This window comes from Podarcis muralis, chromosome 14, assembly GCF_964188315.1.
Source record: "Podarcis muralis chromosome 14, rPodMur119.hap1.1, whole genome shotgun sequence".
Lineage (NCBI taxonomy): Eukaryota > Metazoa > Chordata > Lepidosauria > Squamata > Lacertidae > Podarcis > Podarcis muralis.
This window is the reverse complement of record NC_135668.1, coordinates 8,731,724-8,738,458: the sequence shown is the minus strand read 5'-3', so window position 1 is coordinate 8,738,458 and position 6,735 is coordinate 8,731,724. Positions and strand designations below refer to the sequence as shown.

The 6,735-nt window shown below is 45.5% G+C and overlaps 1 non-coding gene across 1 annotated transcript; it reads right to left on the bottom strand.

Moving 5' to 3' along the window:
* Positions 1-744: 744 nt before the first annotated feature.
* On the bottom strand, positions 745-816 carry TRNAD-GUC (transfer RNA aspartic acid (anticodon GUC)). The gene has a single exon. It is a non-coding gene; the product is annotated as a tRNA-Asp (tRNA).
* Positions 817-6,735: the final 5,919 nt, after the last annotated feature.

The following is a 6,735-nucleotide window of genomic DNA, read 5'->3' as shown; positions in this document are numbered from 1 at the left end:
TGGGGAAGCGATCAGGCATCCCTGGGGAGGGTGAGCCACCAATCCATGTCAGGATCTGAAATCTGCCTCTGATTATAAATCTATATATCATGTTTATAAACCCATGCGTTTTACCCAAGGAGCTCCATGGTTCTCCCTGCTCCCCATTTTATCCTCACAACCCATCTGCCATGGATACTTTAGCTGAGATTCCTGCATTGCAGGGGGCTGGACCAGATGATCATTGGGACCCTTCCAATTTTACAGTTCTATGATTCTAATCCCGTTGTGGCAATGAAAGGATTGGTATGACCAAAGGTCCACTATATTATACATGGTGGTGTAGAAGAAGACATTTTTCTCCTGATCCCAAAACCAGGGGGTTGTGAACCTGAATGCTGGAAAATTCAGGGCAGGCAAAGGGAAGTTCTAATTCACACCACGCTTAGCCAAACTATGGGATTCTTGACCACAAGGTACAGTGATGGCCACCAATATGAATGGTTGTCAGTGGCTACTAGCTGTCAGGTGTACGTGCAGGAACCAGGCCCTGTGACCAATAGAACTTTGCAGGACTGGGGCCTTCCTAAGTTTGTTCTGAAGATGCAAGGCACGGCCACACAGGTGAGGCCGATTGGTAACTCACAGCACCTGGTGGCAAGAGCCGGGAAAAGATATAAGGTTGGCTTTTCTTGCTGTGTTTGGCTCCTTGACTCCTTGCTTCTTGGACCCCTGACTTTGTGACTCCTTGCTTCTTATATTGGTCTCCCCGTCGGGGAATCGAACCCCGGTCTCCCGCATGACAGGCGGGGATACTTACCACTATGCTAACGAGGAATGCCGTGACTCCTTGCTTCTTGATCCTCAGACCCTTGACTTTGTGACTCCTTGCTTCTTGATCCTTGCGGACCCTTGACTTCACGACTCCTTGCTTCCTGACCCTCGGACCCTTGGCTTCTTGCCTCCTGGTTCTCTGGCCCTCGGACTCTTGGCTTCCTGACTCCTGGCTTCTGGACTCCTGTTCCTGCTCCCACCCCACCATCTTGCCCCCGGTCCCGACGTCCCCAGCCAGGACTTCGATCACCCATGAACCAGACAGTGACACGAGCCATCTTGGCTGTGTACTATAAGAGGCAATGTGCTTCTGAATAGCATCTGCTGGGATTCTCAAGTGAGGAGGGTACTATTGTGCATGTATATTCTTTGTGAGTTTCCCAGAGGCATCTGGTTGGCCACTGTGAGAACTGGACGCTAAATGAGATGGGCCATTGGCTTTATCTAGCAGCGTTCTTTTTAATGTTCTCCATGATCACCACACTATCAATAGTGTATTTACAGATGTCTTTCCAGCTCATCCATCACCCAGACCATTGCGGGGGCTAATTTCATCACTCTCATTCTGGCCTTACGAGATCGAGAAGCAGCGACAAAGCTGGGGACTTCATTGCAAGAATCCATCCATTTTCCTAAGTCGTTTCCTTTACGGCGATTTGGCACACACATTTTCCGGCTGCTTCTTTTTATGCCATTTCCAAAAAGTGCCATTCATCTGAGCTGACAACAAGCTCCAGTCTGGCACACAAAGCAAGTCCAACGCTAGATTTATCTGACCATTTTTAAAGTTGGAAATAGCCAGGGATTCCAAGCATTGCGAGGGGATCCTGAATGCTCCATCTGCCTGTCGTTGCATTGTTTTCGTTTAGAGAGGGAAGGCATGGACTAGTGGTTGATTTCCTTGTTTTTCTTCCATTAATGAAGATAGGACATGAGTTTAACATCCGCAGGTCTCTCGTGAGAGTCTTAACTAGCGCTAAATCCAGTTATTCAAAATCTCAGTGTACTGAATAGGCTGGTGGGGAGAAACTGTACAAATGTTGCAAAGATTTTTGGAAAAACCTGGGGGGGACGGACAACAAACTGCACATTAAGCTAAATGCAGCTAAATCTTTAGGAGGGGGGAGGTTCTCCATTTAAATAATTACAGGCATGGTGAGTCACAGTGTATGGCAGGAGTGGACAACCATTTTTCAGCTTGAAGGCTGCATTTCCATCTTGGGGGTGGCACATTTGCCAGCCCCCAGAGGCTGGAGCAATAAGTGCAACATTCACCTTTGTACAACAGGCTAGTTTCTAAACTCCTTTGCACACCCCTGTCTCTCATGGAATCATAGAATTCTTGAGTTGGAAGGTGACCATACCCTTCGACATTTCTCCGTTGAAAATAGGGACATTCTATTCAACACCAGGAAGCTTCTTCTGTGTCTGATGTCCCGCACACGTAGATGACATGTACACAGATACATTTGTCACCTGGAGCCACTTGCAACCTCTCAGCCTAACCTACCTCACAGGATTGTTGTTAAAAAAAAAAAGAGGGAGGGACAAAATGGATCATGTGTAACACCTTCAACAGATAAAACTTTAGCTGAGTCCCTGTCAGGGGAAAAGGCAGGAAATTAATAATACTAATACAGTGGTACCAAGGGTTAAGTACTTAATTCGTTCCGGAGGTCCGTTCTTAACCTGAAACTGTTCTTAACCTGAAGTACCATTTTAGCTAATGGGGCCTCCCGCTGCCGCCATGCTGCCGGAGCACGATTTCTGTTCTTATCCTGAAGCAAAGTTCTTAACCTGAAGCACTATTTCTGGGTTAGCGGAGTCTGTAACCTGAAGCGTATGTAACCCAAGGTACCACTGTACTAATAATAATACTAATAGAAACCATGAAACTGATCAGGGTGTAAATCCTATTGAACTCAGTGGGACTTATTTCTGAGTTAAAATGCTTAGAATTGTAATGTAAGGCTTCTCAGTCTTTACCCAGTTACCTGGTGTAAGCTCCCTTGAAACAGTTTGTGTTTTACCCACTTTTCATAGAATCATAGAATCATAGAGTTGGAATAGACCACAAGGGCCATCGAGTCCAACCCCCTGCCAAGCAGGAAACACCATCAGAGCACTCCTGACATATGGTTGTCAAGCCTCTGCTTAAAGACCTCCAAAGAAGGAGACTCCACCACACTCCTTGGCAGCAAATTCCACTGTCAAACAGCTCTTACTGTCAGGAAGTTCTTCCTAATGTTTAGGTGGAATCTTCTTTCTTGTAGTTTGGATCCATTGCTCCGTGTCCGCTTCTCTGGAGCAGCAGAAAACAACCTTTCTCCCTCCTCTATGTGACATCCTTTTATATATTTGAACATGGCTATCATATCACCCCTTAACCTCCTCTTCTCCAGGCTAAACATGCCCAGCTCCCTTAGCCGTTCCTCATAAGGCATCGTTTCCAGGCCTTTGACCATTTTGGTTGCCCTCCTCTGGACACGTTCCAGTTTGTCAGTGTCCTTCCTGAACTGTGGTGCCCAGAACTGGACACAGTACTCCAGGTGAGGTCTGACCAGAGCAGAATACAGTGGCACTATTACTTCCCTTGATCTAGATCACTTTTGATAAGCTTTCCTCGTCTCCACAGAGCCCTGCTGGACCACAAGCCCATCCCAAAACTTTTTGAAGATGTTGATGCACTGTTTTAAGCTTCTACCTTTGATCTTTTGGTTTTGGCTGAGCTATTGAGTGCTGATGGATATCCCCACCTTTGCCTGTGTTCCCGATCCTTGTGTGCTGTTGTTCGGCCAGGTTTATTTACCCTCACCTCCTTCCCCGCTACCCTGAGCGCTTCGCTTTTTTGCATGTGCCAGCTCCGGAGGCACATGCTCTGGAATGGGTAATGAAGGCCCATTCATCACTGTCTCATTATGGCCATAAGATGCTCTGACAATGCACTGCATCAAAACCAAGCTTGCCAATTTAAATCCCAAGCTCTGTGCAAAAACCGAGGTTAATAGAATCAAAACGATCTTTATCCCAACATCAACAGAAGGGGGAAAGAGTTGATAAGGTTTGGTGCAACAGCCCGAGAACTGCTTTGTCATAGGTCCCAGAGGACTGGCGGGATAATTTGCTAGCCTTTGATTTGGAATATAGGGATTGGCTTTGGTGACCTTCAAGGCTCTTCCAATCACAGAATGACAAACTGTGGTCTCAGTCTTTTCTTTCATGTGGTCAAGCCACTACAATATTACTTTTTAAAATCCATGTAAACAGGGCCAGATTAGAGAAGAGTTAAATTGACCATTTGCTGTTCTCTGTTACTTTTGCATGTTTTTACCTCTAATTCCATTGTGATTTGTTTTGGCATTCATCTGTGTGTTGTTGCATTTTTAAAAAATCTCTCAAAACATGTACTTAAAATGGATATATTCCCCCCCTCAAAAGAGGTATTCTAATGCACCTTTTCATACATTTCAGCTGTCAAGAACAGTACCACAACATTTGGAGAAGGGAGCACTCATGTGGGTAGAGACAAGGTTTGAATTCACACTGGGGATGGTGGAAAAATTAGATTTCATTCGCATTTAAAGGTGAGCCTATCTATTTCACAGTTTCCAAAACAACAACTGAAGCACAGCTGCCTTTCAAAATGAAACGAAATAAAACCCTCATGAAAATTAACCAACATTTTAGTGCAAAGCTGTAACATACACATTTTTGTGTATGCATTTTTGCCTAATTTTGTAGGTTATTTGTATGCTGTATTATGTTTACTAATACCTTCACTGTACGCTCCCTTTAATCTAATTAATGCATATATTACAGTTTGCTTGGTTGGAGAACTGCCTTGCAAAATGTGGAGAAGTGAAAATTTCAAAGGATGATTGTGTCTTGCTTTGCATATTGGTTTGAGAAGTGTAAATTAAGTAGTTTCTCATTAAAATGCAAAACAAAATCAAATGCCCCCACTCTTCCTAGCTACAGGCAGCATTTTATAGAAACTATGGGTGAAGCAGAGCTAGGGAAAATGCTCTCAATTCCTAGGAGGCAGTAGCATCCCATATTTTTGTGACTTCAAGTGTCCAGACACCCAGAATTTGTTTTATTTCTGGTCAGAACATCTTTATGACATAGCTTATTTCCCTGGAGACGTGAGTCTCTCACTGCATCACAAGCTGTGTTATAATTGAGGGATACATGAAGTGCTTTAATGATCTCAGCACTGAAATAACAAAGTGGAATTCTCCCGTGAGATTTGAGTTTGGCTCAGAAATGTAAGAAAAGCTTGCGAAACACCCAAATAACAACATTTGACAATCCCACTTTCACCCTGAAGGATCAAATGCCTCTCTCTCCTTAAGTAAACGCCTCTCTCACCCCACGCCAGCCTCCTCCAATCTTTCCCATTTCCAAAATAAGCTTCCTGTGAAAATGAATCCGCAAGCCGTGAGTTTGAAAATTGCCTCTATTGCTTTAATTAAGGAAGCAGAGGCATTGATTATCAAGCATCTGTGAAGACTTTTAATTAGGCCAAGAAGCAAGTGCCTGTGGTGATCATGGACAAGCTTAACTTCCAGGCATTGTTGGGTGATACTCTGGCCTACACCACAAACATGTCATTTATTCTGGTTTCCTTGTCCTGTACTTACGCACTGCTGAGCTGAAATGCAATCTGCCCCCCACCACTTTTCGATGACTTGACTGGAAGTAAGCATACTGTGAATCTCCTTGGGTAAAAGGCTGTTAACAGGACCATCCGTTTAAGGGAACCCTATTCTGCCTCTTTGTCCATGGGGTTTTCTTGGCAGGGATACTGGAGTGGCTTGCCGGTTCCTGCTCCAGGTGGATCACGTTTAGTCAAAACTCTCCACTTAAGACAACATTTTAAAAAGCAGATACACCACCTTGCCGACAAAGGTCCGTATAGTTAAAGCTATGGTTTTCCCAGTAGTTATGTATGGAAGTGAGAGCTGGACCATAAAGAAGGCTGATCGCCGAAGAATTGATGCTTTTGAATTATGGTGCTGGAGAAGACTCTTGAGAGTCCCATGGACTGCAAGAAGATCAAACCTATCCATTCTTAAGGAAATCAGCCCTGAGTGCCCACTGGAAGGACAGATCCTGAAGCTGAGGCTCCAATACTTTGGCCACTTCGTGAGAAGAGAAGACTCCCTGGAAAAGACCCTGATGTTGGGAAAGATGGAGGGCACAAGGAGAAGGGAACGACAGAGGACAAGATGGTTGGACAGTGTTCTCGAAGCTACCAACATGAGTTTGGCCAAACTGCGGGAGGCAGTGGAAGACAGGAGTGCTTGGCGTGCTCTGGTCCATGGGGTCACAAAGAGTCGGACACAACTAAACGACTAAACAACAACAATTCTGCCTCTATAGGAGCCATTGCTGCACCTCAGTCAAGCCAGCCAAGAGTAGGGAACAGAAGCCACTATCTAAGACTAAGGAAGAACTCCTGGGTTTAATCAGCCTAGAGGCAGCAGTCAATGGAGAGAAAGAAGAGGCAGCGGGTGTAGGAAACAGGCAATGGACTCTCAATGAGGCTTTTGATACCAGCAGGGGAAAACACCATACCAGCCAACATCCCTCTGATGAAAATTGGGATGTGCATCTTTGGGTGCTGTGCTCTCACGCAAGTCAGCTGATTTGTGAGATAGCGCAGCACCACTGCAACCGGCAGCGCTGGCTGCAAGTGCCAGCTCATCCTCCTCCCCGAGCTCAGTGAGGGGGAAATGGGACATTCTGGGATCAAATCAGAAGCCAGGATGGCTTCTGTAATTCTGGGATCGTCCAGGAAAATTGGGACGCTTGAAGCTTCCCCAAGCGGCAGTGGGACTGCAGCCTCCTCTGGGATGGGCAAAGTCCCAGATCTCAGCTCGCCTATATCCTGTCTTGCTGGGATTCAGAACCAATAAC